Below are 15,000 nucleotides of genomic sequence, written 5' to 3'. Positions count from 1 at the left end.
GAAAACCAGCCTGTGCCAATGTCCACTCGTTTCTGTGCTTTACTGCCAGCCACTAATGAGCAGGCACATGGGGCATCCCTGCCTGTGTGCACCCCCTTCCTTTGCCAGCCATCATGAGTTGCTAATAGGGTAGGAACTAAAAGTGCCAAGCCCAGGCCTCTCCACCTTCTCCCACCTTCACCCCCACCCTCAGCCCCACCTTGGTACTAAAGAAAGCCAGCTAATGAATGATTCCACTTGTGGTTAGCTAGCTAATGGAAATGACAGGCTTCAAATAACCTTAAAGCATGCAGCCTCAATGCCTGTCTGTCTGATCAGGGCCCTTCTGCTGGCACCTGACACTTTCAATACCATAATGGCATTCACATGCATTCTTTTTGAATGCTGTCATATAGCAAGACCTTTCTTCTCTTCGTTTGCTGGGAGGATGCCTGGCAAAGCTATTAAGTCTGTGATGGAAATGACAGTTAACTGCGGGCCTGTCAGTCCCACTTTGGAAGTCAGCACATCCTTATACCTATTAGGAGCGCATCATGGGAACTCCAGAAATAACCTGCTGTAAGACACCGTCAGGTTGTCGCACTGCCTGCAAACGTACCGCCCAGCGAGCTTTGCAGACAACTCTGCCCTGCCTCTCGTTAAGGCTCTGGCTTGCTGACATTTGGTAGATATTTGATTTCTGAATTTCAGATTGGGACATAGTCATTACTTCCGGAAGAAAACGTGGCTGTCCCCAGGTAGTTGGCAGGTTGTTGTTCTTCCCGTATATGGTCAGTGCTTCATGGATTTGAGGACTTCTGCTAGTTGGGTTTCCAAGAGAACTTGCGTCTTGGAATCCACTTCCCTAACTGACCCCCTAGGTTTCCAAAGAGGGCTCTAGGCAGATGCACATGTTTTATTGCACTTTGGGACTTGAGTCCCAAATTCTGTTCTAATCACCACTACTAGTACACTGGGCAGGACTCTGAGTGAGCGTCAGTTTCCCCTCTTGTCCCAAGTTCAAGGCCTACAAGAGACCTGTCTGAGTGGCCCAGTCTCTACACTTCCTGAGATAAGAGGGAGAGGAGTCAAAGAGGGGTCCGAGAGGTCCAGAGCAACTGCTGCCCCTGCTGAGCCGTGTTTATAACTCCTCACTCCTCCCACTGAGAGCCTCACCCCTCCACAGTGACCCCGTGGTCTGTCCCTGAAGACTCCATTTTTATTGACCCATGTCAGCACTTCCATTTTGGGGGGGATGTTTGTGGAACCTAAACAGTTAGAAGGTTGGACTTAGAGCTTATAGTCTTGATTTGTCCATACCTACAGCTTGACTTTCTGCAAAGGCACATGCTTCCACTGCTGACCAGCAACCAAGAATCGACATCTTCTGTGTTATTTCCAGGAAATGCCTTTCAAACTCACTGCCATTAGGTAGCTCTCCAAACTTCACTTAGAGGAGTGATGTTTTAGAAGGATTCCAAAAATAGGAAAGTGCAGTCCTTTTTCTCTAGATTGGCATTTTCTGAAATGTTTCCTTGAATAGTCTTTTCATAATATACTAATAGATGCCACTAGAATAAAGGATTTTGTTTGAAAATTGTTGGATTCGATGAAATTAAGCAAAGTGGGTGGAGAGGGTAATACTATGCTGTGTTTGCCAAACAGCTTTGACTACAGAGCACCTAGGAACATTTCATAGGTCCCTTGGACCACAGTTTGGGAAATACTACTCCAGAGGGTCTGGAGCAAGGCAAACCAGCAGAGAACCAGAGTGAGCCTTTTCGGCATTTCACTTTAGCAGCACCGGACCCTCTGCAGACAGAGGCTCTAGTAACCCTGTGACACCATTGCTGGGACTGTTGAATGAAAGAGTAGAGAAAAATATTCTTTAGTCTGCTGTGTGTTGTTTTGATCCTTGGGAGAAATAACACTCTGATTGCAGAGTTCGATTTTTTGAAGAGTTGGCTTTCCTTTATCTTGCGACCCCCATGAATGGTGCAACTGCTTAGGTTCCCGTTGTCACTGTGGCTGCTGGAGGCCTAGAGCCAGCCTGCCGGCCCATCTGTTATGAATAAGTGGTTAAGTGATGGGCAGACATCATTCCCATTTCTGCTGTGCATACCCACATTGTTTATTTTTCCTTCTCTTCTAGCAGTAATTTTTAAAATTCTCCTCCCTCCCTTTTATCTTTTAAAGGTACCTTAAATCCTTTGGCGTAGGGAATATGTAAGTGATATATAACGTTACCTGTTACCAGTCTTAGCTACTTAATTGATAAATTGACATTGGCTTGTCTGAGACTATTGTCATTTTGGGTTGAGCAACAAGATTGATGAGCAGTTGATATATAGCCACAGCTATGATAACAGTTAGTTTCTTAGTTCCAGAACATACCATGTTTTTGGTTCTGGAGACTTTCTAATCACTGAAACATGAAAGTAATTTACTAAGCCATGCTTTTCCCCCTACTATGGCAACATCGTAAAACATCTTTGTCCATATGTGTTTTGTCCTCAGTAGATTCCTGGTAGAATATGAAAATAATTTGCAGAACATATCATAGAAACTTAGAGCTAAAAGGGACCTTAAAGATCACCTAGTCTAGAGATGGCAAGTAGATTTCAATTGTCCTGCTGTCTATAGTTTGTTAGGTGGCTGCCTGGAGGTTTGCGTTGAAGATTCTGGGCCATAAAAGCATAAAAGACTGAATCGACTAGTGATGTCTGCCATGAGCATGGCATGAAGGTGAGGAAGTGTACACACCGCACATTTTCTCTCCCTAGTTTCTTCCTAGAGACAGAGGTGGCAACTAGAAATCACGTCTTTATTCCAAGTCCAGAACTCTTTGTAACCCCATCTTGCTGAAGTAATTATTTTTCTCCCAACCATAAACATTAGTAAATTAGAGCACCAAAACAAGATGCTTCTAGATTTGCCGTTGAGTTCACTGTAAAGTGAAATACAAAACCTAGAATCCTCTTCATTATTTTTCCCAACTTCTGATACAGTTAAGAAACGAAACCTGTTCTGTACTGGGACCTCCCCAAAATGTTCTCGTACTTAGCTTAATTATCATGATTTCATTTTTGAAAAGAAAGACTGTTTTGGTAAGACATACTCTCCAGTAGGTTCATTTTCCCTGGGTCCTTCTTTGGTAAAGGGTGTTGCTGGCTATAGCCAAACCAACGGGTCTCAGATGTCTGTTTATATATATATATATATGTTTTTGTTTTTGTTTTTTCTTTGAGAAACAGGGTCTCCCTCCTTTGCTCAGGTTGGAGTGGTACAGTGGTGTGATCATGGCTCACTGTGCAGCCTCAACCTCCCCGGGGTCAGGTGATCTTCCTACCTCAACCTCTCCAATAGTTGGGATGACAGGCATGTGCCACCAAGTCTGGCTAATTTTTTTTTTTTTTTTTTTTTAAGTAGAGACAGGGTTTCGACATGTTGCCCAGGCTGGTCTCAAACTCCTGGGCTCAAGTGATCCACCCATCTCTGCCTCCAAAAGTGTTGAGATTGCAGGCATGAGCCATGACGCCCAGCCTTATATTTTCTTTTCTTAAAAAGAAAAAAAAAAAAAACTAAAAGGATGAAGGGAGGAACATTTTAGAAAAATAATGAAGTTAGGCAACTTTGCTATCTCAGTATGCAATGCTGAGAAGTGTCACTTTAACAGATTTAATCCTTTCAAATAATAATTCAGATGAAATTGAGATGAATAGTTTGACTCTTAAGGACTTTTTTTCTTGATACAGTGGGATTTTTTTTTCTAAGCGATTAATTTGCTAATAAAAAAACAATTGGTGCTGCCCTATTTCTTCTTTGCTTTGTTTCATGAGAAATCAGGTTGGCAATCTTGTTCACATGTTTACCCATGGAACGCTCCATTCCGTCATCTTCAATGCTGGAGACACGAGTTTCAAGCCTACCCTGCCCAGGGATAGGGCAGAGCAGGTACAAAAATAAATCATCTTTTCAAGCTTTTCTTGCAGTGGTTTGTAGATTGCTTTCTCCTGACATGAGTCAAGCTATTTAATGTGATGGAATTCATCTTGTAAGGCTCTCTCCATTCAGGCTAAGTGATTGGATTCGCAATTCCTCTGATTTAGTGCCTCGTTTATCACTTTCTTGAGGAGAGGTTTTTGGACCCATTTAGTTGGGAGATTGGCTGGAGTAGGAAGTCAGGGAGAATCTGCCCCTAAGCCACCATTTCTTTCCACTTCAAACATGATTCATCATCAGCCTGGAAGAAGCAGGAAGATAGAGGATGACCAACTGCTCTGAGAAGCAGGCTGCTGTGAAGTTGATTCCGTTAGCAGGACAGCATCTGAGATGTCTTCGAGGCCAGGAGACAGGCCTTCTAAAAGCCAGCCATTTTAGCGACTTGGGGCTCCACAATACGGTGCCTTCGAAAGTAACCAGCACTGACTCAATGGAATGCACTGGGCCTCAAAGCACATTCTCATCTCTTATCATTCAGTAGCCCAGTGCCAATTAGAGTAGACGTACTAGACAGTTTCACTCCTGCAACCCTGAAACTGGCGTTTCGGGGCTGAAAGCCAGTCTGACTTCATCCTGACCTTGAGCTATGCAGATGTGCCCTGAGCACTAGCGTGGCTGCCTGCTGAATGGGAATGGGGTCGGTGTGCTTGTCCCAGCATCATTGACATTCCAGGGGGGCTGCTTCCTGCCGGTCCTCCCCCTCGCCAGGTACCATGTTTCCTATTAGTTCTTCAGGAAGGAAAGCAGGTCAAAAGGGTGGATGAAGTAGGTCAGAAAGAGGGCAGTCTCTAATAGGAGGGGGACACAGACTTATTTACTGGCAGGAATTTTCTCCTGTGGAAGGAGTTCCGAGTTCAGCCTCAGGATACAAGCCCCACATCTGAAGGTGGTCAGGAGGGCTGCAGGGCTTCTGCTTGTCAACCTTTCGCTCTTGAGCTGAACGCACCAGCCTCCCTGCAGAATTGCTTGGGTGTGTGGGGAGAGTCAGGTTATGTTTTCATTGAGAAAGAAATGTTTTCTTGAGGAAGTGGGAACACCACAAACCTTCAAGGCAGGTGGAAGAACAAATAGATGTTCCAGCGTCTAGGTCCAGAACAGTAGTTTTACCTTGTGCTTAATAGCTATGACGAGATTTGCAGATGAACTTTAAAGGAGCCCAGGAGTCCGCTGAAAGTGTATTTAAAGTTTTGTTTGTGTGCTTGTACATTTACATCAGAAGAAGGTTCTTCGCTTTCATCAGGTTTTCAAATAGAATCTGTAAACCAGCCGGGCACGGTGGCTCACGCCTGTAATCCCAGCACTTTGGGAGGCCGAGGCGGGTGGATCACAAGGTCAAGAGATCGAGACCATCCTGGTCAACATGGTGAAACCCCGTCTCTACTAAAAATACAAAAAATTAGCTGGGCATGGTGGCGCGTGCCTGTAATCCCAGCTACTCAGGAGGCTGAGGCAGGAGAATTGCCTGAACCCAGGAGGCGGAGGTTGCGGTGAGCCGAGATCACGCCATTGCACTCCAGCCTGGGTAACAAGAGCGAAACTCCGTCTCAAAAAAAAAAAAGAATCTGTAAACCAAAAAATAGTTGAGGCCGGGCGTGGTGGCCTATACCTGTAATCCCAGCACTTTGGGAGGCCAAGACAAGAGGATCACTTGAGGCCAGGAGTTTGAAGCTAGCCTGGACAACACAGTGAGACCCCTTTGCTTCAAAAAAATTTTAAAAATAAAAAAATTAGCCAGGTGTGGTGGCATGTGCCTGCAGTCCCGGCTACTCAGGAGGCTGAGGCGGGAGGATAACTTGAGCCAGGGAGGTCCAGGCTCTGCTCGTTCCACTGCACTCCAGCCTGAGCAACCTCCCACCTGTTTTGTTTGTTTGTTTGTTTGTTTGTTTGTTTTGTGACGGAATCTCACTGTGTCGCCCAGGCAGGAGTGCAGTGGCACGATCTTGGCTCACTGCAACCTCCGTCTCCCGAGTTCAAGCGATTCTCTTGCCTCAGCCTCCTGAGTAGCTGGAATTGCAGGCATATGCCACCACGCCTGGCTAATTTTTTCTGTATTTTTAGCAGAGATGAGGTTTCACCATGTTGGTCAGGCTGGTCTCAAACTCCTGATCTCATGATTCGCCCACCTCAGCCTTCCAAAGCGCTGGGATTACAGCGTGAGCCACCTTGCCCAGCTTCATTGGGCTCTTAACAGAGACTATGCACAAGTCACTTTGGAAATATACACCGTTTGTTACCCACCACAGTACTTTTACCCACCTGACCCCCTTCTCCCATCTAACTTTAGGCTTAACAAAGACAGACCTGGTTCCTAGGAAGCCATGTTTCCATTCACCAAGGTTTAGGGAGCCTTCCATGAGTATAAAAGTGACTTTTATTTCATCTTGATTCAGGCATTTTTTTAATGTCATGTAGTTGACTTTTTCCTAAAGTCCTTTATATTTTATATTGTTCACACGGTAAAATGTCTATCTTACCATTCTCCATTCTAATTTTTTGTCATTTAGTCAAAGGTGAGGCCAAAATTGAGCTTTGGCCTGTATATAGTAAGGTTTTGCTTCATTTTGTTTTGTTTTCTTTCAGCCAGAAGAATAAAATCAGAATTTTAGATCTTGTCTTACCCAACCCACTTTTTTTTTTAAACCAGAGATGTTAAGTCTTTTTTTCAAGGTCAAACGTCTAGTGGTAGTAGAGGTAATGAGTTGTTTTATTCTTTGCTCTTATCAGAGAAAGGAAATTATAGAATTAATGGAATTTTATGAAGTTGGGGGTTTTCCTTATCATTATCATTAAAAGAAGGCAGTGTGGTTTTAGGAGAGCCTCACAGGCTGCCTTGCCTTTTTCAGACTCACACCCTTGCCTCCCTCAACGCCCTCTCCTTCCCTTCCTTCCCACCCTTCCTTCCACGTCAAGCTGAGTATACAAAGCATCCCATATTTCAGGCTGAGGCCTAGAGCGTGGGATCCCACTGGGCCCTCTAGGAGCCTGCATTCTCCAACCTGCATGGCTACACGCAGAGAGCATGTATATTTGTTCAGAGCTCTTGCTTTAAGTTACCCCTTCCCACCATGTTGCCCAAAGACATAGGAAGGTCAGGGGAAGAGGAAAGGAAAATACCACAGGTATTTTCCCCTCTGGGGAAGCTTGGGACTTACCACTTCACAGAATTCAAGGTACAGAAGCATCTTTTCACGTAGCAGAAAGCTGCAGAGCGTGGGTAGAATGCTGAGCTTTGTTAATGAATTGCTGTTCATTTTCCTCTTCATCGTTCTTAGCAGCTTTTAGGAAAATGTGTCTGCTTTTGGCTTGAGCCTTCTACAGGGCCAGAGGTGTTTCTGCAGAGAGCCCTTTTCTTGTGCATAAGAACTCCTTTCACTTTTGTTCGTATTGTGCCCCCATGTTGCTGCCTTAAAAAAAATGTGTTGTATATATAACCTAGATTATGTCCCTATAAAGTGAGTTTGTAACGACTCCCTCATGAGCTTAGCAAAAGTATGTCTAGACAATTTTTTTTGGCTTTTCCTCCCAAACTTCTTTGGGTTAAAAATAGGGAAGGATTTGTTTTAATACAGTGTAGTACTGTATCTTTAACCTTTTGTCCAAACGCACATTGCCTGTTTAAGTTTTATTTAGAGAAAGTGTGTAACTTATAAGCAGCTCACTCAGGCCTTGGGACCGCCCCTGGCTGGTCTTCCTGCTGCCCATGGACTAGCCAAGTCTCCAGAAGTGTTTTACAGGAAGCTTAGACGGAGGGAAGCACTTAATTATTATCCAGATTTTTCCCTTTAGTTAAGTCTTAAGGTAAGATATCCCAGAGATTATATTTTTAGCAGCCACTTTAAAGAGACTGGGGAGATTAATTGATAATCGCATGGCAGCACCACAGCCTAACAAGCTCAAGGTCTGCCTTGTGGAGCGGCTGCTCTCTGGGGACCCCAGTTCAATTCTCTTTGCTGCCAGTTGAAATCAGAAATCACAACCACAGTGATTAGCAGTGAATTCCCTGATCTCCCTGCCCCAGGCAGAGGGAGAGGGGGCCTGTTTTCTAAGTAGTCGTTAACTCTTTCATGGGAGGGGGCGGAGGCAGAGGAAGTGAATGATGGGTGTGAGGTGGGGCCTAGTAATCTACACCTTTGCAGAACCTGCCCAGGTAATTCTGATAGTCACCAGCTTTGGGAGACTCTGCTTGGGGGGGGAGTGGTGGTGAGTGAGTGAAGAAGCGGCCTTTTGGGCCCCTCCGAGGCTGCCCTCCAGGCACCATGACCGCTGAAACCCACGCTGCACGATTCAGGCCTCTGCCGAGCAGCTCTGTCCATCTGGGCAAGCCTTTCTTTGTGGAAGAAAGCAAAAAAGCCTGCCTTCTGCCCGTCTCCCAGCTTTCTTCTTTTACAAATGGCCTCTGGCTACCAAGTGGACGATTATGGATAGCTCTGTAGAGCAGCGGTGAGCAGTGTTAATGAGCTGCAGGATATCAGAAACAAAAATGAAAATATTTTCCCTGCGGGCCAAACAAAATTAATTTTAAAAATTAATGTAAACCACTAATGCTGCAAGTGCCTCCATTAAATTACGGGACTGTGACATGTACAATGCTATATTTTTGCCGTTGAATTTGTTATCTAAGAGGTGTTCATTGTTTGTTACGGTGTGAAAAGCTGTTTTCCTCCAGATAAGCTTGTTCATTAGGAAACTGGATCTCTGCCACCACCCTGTTTCTTTGCACTCAAGTAGTGCCCTGTAGCATAAATGCAGACAGCCGCTCTGCATTTAATATCAGAAATGTAAATCAAAAGCGTCCAGTCTGGTTTTAAATGGCTTCAGTCTTTCCCAGGGTGAAATCTGGGGAAAAAATTCTTCTCTGTGCAGCTTCTGACACCACTGCTTTAGCAGACAGGCCCTGAAAGCAGGCTGATAATTATTAAACAAAGTATCTTGTTTCCCACTGCGGTCTCCGGATCGCTCTGTCATTAGACTGGATTTATTTCTAAGGTTTCATTCACGCTGTGACAGCTTGGGATTTATAAGTTCTGTGTTTTAATTTCAGGCAGAAATGAAACTGGTCAAATGCAATTTAGGAGGGGGAACAACCCTTGATAAAAGGGCTGTGCATCCTAATGCCCAAATACAGAGCCAGAATAAAGAAGGCATCTTGGGTGGCATGCTGCGACTTCAGCCACAGCCGCCAGCGAACTTGAGCCAGCCCGGGGGCAGTATAGAGACAAGCCGAGAGTGCCATTCCTAGTGCAGGTCCTGAGCACCCCTGCACAGCACAGGCCCCTGTTCCAGGGAGGTGAGAAGGAAGGGAGGGCACACAGGAGGAATCCCTCGTCCTGCCAGCCACGAAGGGCGTGTGCTGGGGCAGTGACTGAAAACTCTACTGTTTCTCTGGCTCTGTCTGTGTTCCAGAAGCTCTGGCACACAGGGGGAAGCCTAGCCTCACCCAGCCAGGAGCACGTAGGTTCTCCTTGCGCCTCTGTACCCAACTTTTCAAGGTGTTGAGTAAGCTCAGTGTCTGATTTCTTTTTTCAAAGGGAAACCAAAATTACTAACTCCTCTGATACTCTTTTTGGCTCCTGTTTACTCACTTAGCAAGCATCTAATTCAGCTCTGTTTCAGATCTGAGGGGTGCATTGGTAACCAGTTGGGAGCTGAGAGAAAACCTGATTAGCAGTAAGCTCATTTCCATAGAAACAGGCCAATTAAGATGCTGTGTGAAAAAGCACTGGAAAGCCCTGACCAGTCAACTTTTGGGGGTCCCGCAGGGGCAAACTGTCCCTGCCCTGCTGTGGAAACAGCTGGTCTGACACAGAAAAGAGGCTCGGGTCCTCTGGGGGTGCCGTGGCTTTCCGTGGGGCTGCTGGTGTTTTCTTGTGCTCAGAGCACTTTACAACACAGGCCTGTCACAGAGCAGCCTCAGGAGGGTCACTAGAGCCGCCCTCCCCCTCCTCTTCCAGAGTGCCCATGTGACTGACAAGGAAACTGAGGTTCTCATTAATGACTTCTCTGCCAAAAGAGGCACAAACAAATGGATTCATTCTGAGAGGCCTATCGGATGCGGCGATGGAAGAGGCTTCTAGTCAGTCATACCCACCGTGGGTATTAACGCAGGAGCTGACCTGCCATCACCAAGGTGACCGTAGGTCCTGGTTTGCCTCAACCCACCCAAATCTGTGCCTGCTGTACTTGTTAACTATGGATATCTTCACTCTTAAAAGTATCCAAGTTTGAATTCTGCAGGATATGATTACCCTCCCTATTACCTGCAATCTAGCCAGTTTGTTCAAGGCAAATAACAAACCCTAGTGGGCCCAGTGAATCAGAATCTCTTGTTTAAAAGTTGTAGGAGGCTACATGTGGAACAAAACCAATGAAATAAAGTTTTATTTATGTATTTATATATTTATTTATATTTTGGAGAGAATGTCTTGCTCCGTTGCCCAGAGCTCACTGCAACCTCTACCTCCCGGGTGCAAGCGGTTCTCCTGCCTCAGCCCCTCAAGTAGCTGGGATTACAGGCATGTGCCATCGTGTCTGGATAATTTGTAATTTTATGGTAGAGACCGGGTTTCAGCTTGTTGGCTGGGCTGGTCTCAAACTTCTGACCTCAAGTGATCCTCCCATCTCAGCCTCCCAAAGTGCTGGGATTATAGGCGTGAGCCACTGTGCCCAGCTGAAATACAGTTTTAAAACACACAGAACAATGCTACATAGTGTTTGTATCTATGTACAAATATAGCAAAAGTCTAAATACCATACCCTGCATGATAAATATCAAATTGGTAAATGTGTACCCTCGGGGGGGGTATCTGAAATACGTATTTCTCGAGCTGTAGGTGGCTCTGCAGGTTTTCCTTACCTGTATTATTATGTTGTCCTACACTTTTCCTGTAGTCCAAAAATATTTCATAATTTAAAAAGAAGCAGGCCGGGCGCGGTGGCTCACGCCTGTAATCCCAGCACTTTGGGAGGCTGTGGTGGGTGGATCACAAGGTCAGGAGATCGAGACCATCCTGGCTAACATGGTGAAACCTCGTCTCTACTAAAAATAAAAATAAATTATCTGGCCATGGTGGCATGCACCTGTAGTCCCAGCTACTCAGGAGGCTGAGGCAGGAGAATCTGTTGAAACTGGGAGGTGGAGGTTGCAGTGAGCTGAGATCGTGCCACTGCACTCCAGCCTGGGTGACTGAGCAACATACTGTCTCAAAAAAAAAAAAGAAGCAAACATGTCTTCAGGATAATTATAATGAGGCCAATGGAGAATGGTTTCATTAAAGTAAGGAAGTGTATTTGTCGGGGGGCATGTAAGGAAGGAAAGGATTCTATTTAGGGTCAAGCACCTCAAGAATTGCCACGGGAAGTGATGTGATTGGGAGCATGACAAGCTCTGGGATAGCACTGGTAGACAGGCACTCCAGAAAGCACAGGATGCCTGCCCACAGCGCTCATGTTTCTCCAGTTCTCACAGCTGAGGCTTGCATGGGTGGGAAAGCTAGCTGCGTGTTTGCGTTCTGGGTGGATTTGCCTCTGGAGACCCTGCTGTTCAGTCCCATTCAGTTTGCAGGATGACACTTAAACTATTCCTGTGCTTGAGGTCAGCACTTGTCCACAGATTTTCATAATTTCCCTGCCTTACTCTTACTCCAGCAATTGCAATAACTTGGACACTTTCTCATCACTACTTGCAGAAAACAAAGGACAGAGGCACAAAGTGTGATGCACAGTCTTAGGTCGATATCTGTTTTCAAGAATATTTTTGTAATCTCCATTTGAGTAGTTTAGATCTAATTCCAGTCATACCAACTGGCTTATAAAAGACACCAGGAATGGGTAAAATTGCCCCCGAATGGGAAGGGAGCAGCATTCCATATGGCAAGGGATTTTTCTTTTTTCTTTTTTGAGACAGAGTCTTGCTCTGTTACCAGGCTGGAGTGCAGTGGTGCTATCACAGCTCATGCAGCCTCAACCCCCTGGGCTCAGGCAACCCTCCCACCTCCGCCTCCCGAGCAGCTGGAACTACAGGCACGTGTCACCATGCCTGGCTAATTTTTTTTTTCTCAAAACCACTGCAAATCAAACCCGGCTAATTTTTTAACTTTTGTAGAGATAGGGTCTCACTATGCTGCTCAGGCTGTTCCTGAACTCTTGGGATCAGGAGATTCTCCCATCCCAGCCTCCCAGAGTACTGGGATTACAAGCATGAGCCACCACACCTGCCCAGGAAGGGATTTTTCAAGAGGAAATGAGACACGAAGAGTTTGGACTGAGTGGCCATCTTTCTCCACCCTTAGTGATGTTTGTTAGCACTGCATCACCTGGCCTAGATGGTCCTTGGCAAGTAGGTGACTGATCTGAGTATTTCACATTGCAGCACCTATATACAGGTGATCTGTATACAGCAAGTGATTCCTATAAGCTCCTCGATAATAACACCAATAGTAACTTGTGCTCAGCATACGCTGCATCCCAGGCATTTTGGTACAGCACTTTATGTGACTTTCTTCTTTCCATCTCAAAGTCACCCTTGGAGGTGGGTATTAGGATGACCCATATGAAACTGCCATTTTTATATTGGTCATTGTATGTGGTCCAATCTAATAATCTTTTTATAATCAAAAACAGCCAAATATTAGCAGTTGTATGTGGTTCAATCTGATAATCTTACTGTATTTGTTTGTAAATAGAGAAATTCAGACATTGAAACTTGCTCCAAGTCCACCCATCTAGCAGATGCCAGAACTGGAGTTTGAGCCAGGTGGTCCCTTCTATACCCTCACACTGAACTGCTGCACTGTGCTGTCTCCTCGGGTAGGAGACAAAGGCATATTTTTGTGGCCTAGGTGTTCAAATAGGTTCTTCAGCAACACCTCGGCCAACTTTGAGATCAAAGATGATTGGTCAAATGAATCAAATGTTTCCTGGAGTCTTGGGTTACACTCATAATGCTCTGCTTAAAAGGAATGCTATGTAGTGAGCACACCAGAAATCTGCAAGATGGAAAATCTCTCTTTAGGATCTGCTCCTCTTTCGAGCAAAGAAAGAAATCGGTGTGGTGCCAGCAGAGGTGTTCTCAGCAGGACCTGGCCCGTTAAATGAAAGACTTCCATGCTGAGCCAATCAAGAGAGACCTGGACAAAAATCAGACTCTTTCCTGCCCTGGAAACCCATGCCTTGAATCTGTAATTCATCTGTTAAATCAAGTGTGCAGTCGGTGGTTTAGCACAGAGGGGGACGACAGGGAAGGGAAGAGAGAGGGGCAGGAGTTGCAGCACTTGAATTCCCAGCATCAGAGTCCAGTTAGGGAAAAGAAACAGGGCTGTGATAGCTTCTTGGACCTTATGTTTCCAGCAAAGAGAAAGCAGCAGGAAAGATTTTTGAAAACAGATGAGCCGGTGGAAGGTATTAGAACAATGGCGGAAGAGGCAGGGACCCCAGGGGCTGGACAAAACACAGTTCCGCTGCTGCCTTTCAACAAGACTGAATAAAGTTTAGGATTTTTTTTTTTATGGGACTTGTAGCCATTTTTAAACTTTCATTTTTCATAATGTCACAGATAATCTTTTTATCTATTATCCACTGGCTCTTTTCTGAGAGGCATTTGCATCAAATAGCGCTGCACAGATCATGACTGTCTCTAGTGGGGAAAGCAGCTTGAAATGAAAGGTTATTCACTCCTGCTTTCGCTGGCTTTGTTCTTGATTCTCACACATTTTTTTACGTCTGAATTCGGGTATTTCTGGAGTTTTTCTTTAGAAACCCTTCCATTCTGAGATCTAAGCATATTCAGACTCCGATCTATATATCAGGGGTTACAAAGCTTATGCTCACTGAAAGTGAAGCATGTACTTTGAAACATTTGTTGGATACCCCATGGTTTCCAAAATCCCTTCAGAGCATTTCCTATAGAGGCAGCCACTGTAAAATGCGGCCACTCACACAGTGGGGGCCCTTTCCCTAGCACTGGCCTCCCGGTGGGAGCGAAGCAGTGGCCTTCCAAGCGTGCACTGCAAGACATGAGTGGGCAATCTGCTCTTTCCAACTGCAGGGAGAATGGGTCTTCAGAATGAATTCTTTCTGCACTCCTCCCATGTGGGAAGCAAATGAGAGCCCTCCCATGGGGGAGAAGCGGGGCTGCAGGAGAGCATGGTGGATAACCCAGGAGCTGCCTGGGCTAACTGGAATCAAAACGGCCCTTTTGTGTGCAAAACCGCTTGGGAAAAAAATGACCTAGAAAGTCGTGGGGATATGGCAGGGTGTGGTGGCTCACGCCTGTAATCCCAACACTTTGGGAGGCCAAAGTGGGCAGATCACTTGAGTTTAGGAGTTTGAGACCAGCCTGGCCAATATGGTGAAACCGCGTCACTACTAAAAATACAAAAATTAGCTGGGCATGGTAGCATGCGCCTGTAACCCCTGCTATTTGGGAGGCTGAGGCAGGAGAATCACTTGAACCTGGGAGGCGGAGGTTGCAGTGAGCCGAGATCACGCCACTGCCCTCCAGCCTGGGCGACAAGAGTGAGACTCTCTGAGAAATAAAAAAAGTCATGGGGATATGACAGATAGTTTCTTTTCAGTTTCTATTACTTCTACTATAGTTTCCTAACTCATCACCCCAATCTCCAGGGGACTGTGGGGGAATCTGGAGACCAGGTTTGTTCTCAGGCCTACCTGACAAAGCCCCTCAGGAAAGCCTCACCCTCTCCAGCTCTCTCCTCTGCTGTTTCCCACTCAAACGCTCCTGCCCTCCTGCCGTTCCCTCTCACAGGGCCCAGAAACCTTTCTTCCCCTCCCCAGGAGGAGGGAGAGCGGTCTGCAGAGGTGAGGCCTGAGTGGCCACACCTACTAAGGTGTTCCAACTGTGCCTTGAACTTGTTCTCACACAAATGCACCCAGGTTAGGGTAACCTCAGAGGACAGTGGAGGGCTTGTTTTTGCATTTGTGTGTGTGTGTGTGTGTGTGTGTGTGTGTGTGTGTGGAGGGCTTGTTTTTGCATTTGTATATATGTGTGTGTGTGTGTGTGTG

The 15,000-nt window shown here is 45.8% G+C and overlaps 1 protein-coding gene and 1 long non-coding RNA gene across 6 annotated transcripts in view; both read left to right on the top strand.

The window, feature by feature from the left end:
- AUTS2 (activator of transcription and developmental regulator AUTS2) overlaps positions 1–15,000 on the top strand; it is a 1,216,826-nt gene that overhangs the window by 1,000,510 nt on the left and 201,316 nt on the right. The window lies entirely within an intron of this gene.
- LOC116534490 overlaps positions 6,638–15,000 on the top strand; it is a 21,748-nt gene continuing 13,385 nt past the window's right edge. Inside the window, exons 1-2 of the long non-coding RNA XR_004261754.1 lie at positions 6,638–6,648; positions 11,136–11,138. This is a non-coding gene — a long non-coding RNA (uncharacterized LOC116534490). The remainder of the gene's footprint in view (positions 6,649–11,135; positions 11,139–15,000) is intronic.

This window comes from Sapajus apella, unplaced genomic scaffold (genome assembly GCF_009761245.1).
Source record: "Sapajus apella isolate SASKATOON/1434 unplaced genomic scaffold, GSC_monkey_1.0 scaffold88, whole genome shotgun sequence".
Classification (NCBI taxonomy): Eukaryota; Metazoa; Chordata; class Mammalia; order Primates; family Cebidae; genus Sapajus; species Sapajus apella.
Note: the sequence above shows the minus strand (reverse complement) of the source record. Positions and strands in the feature narration are given on the sequence as shown.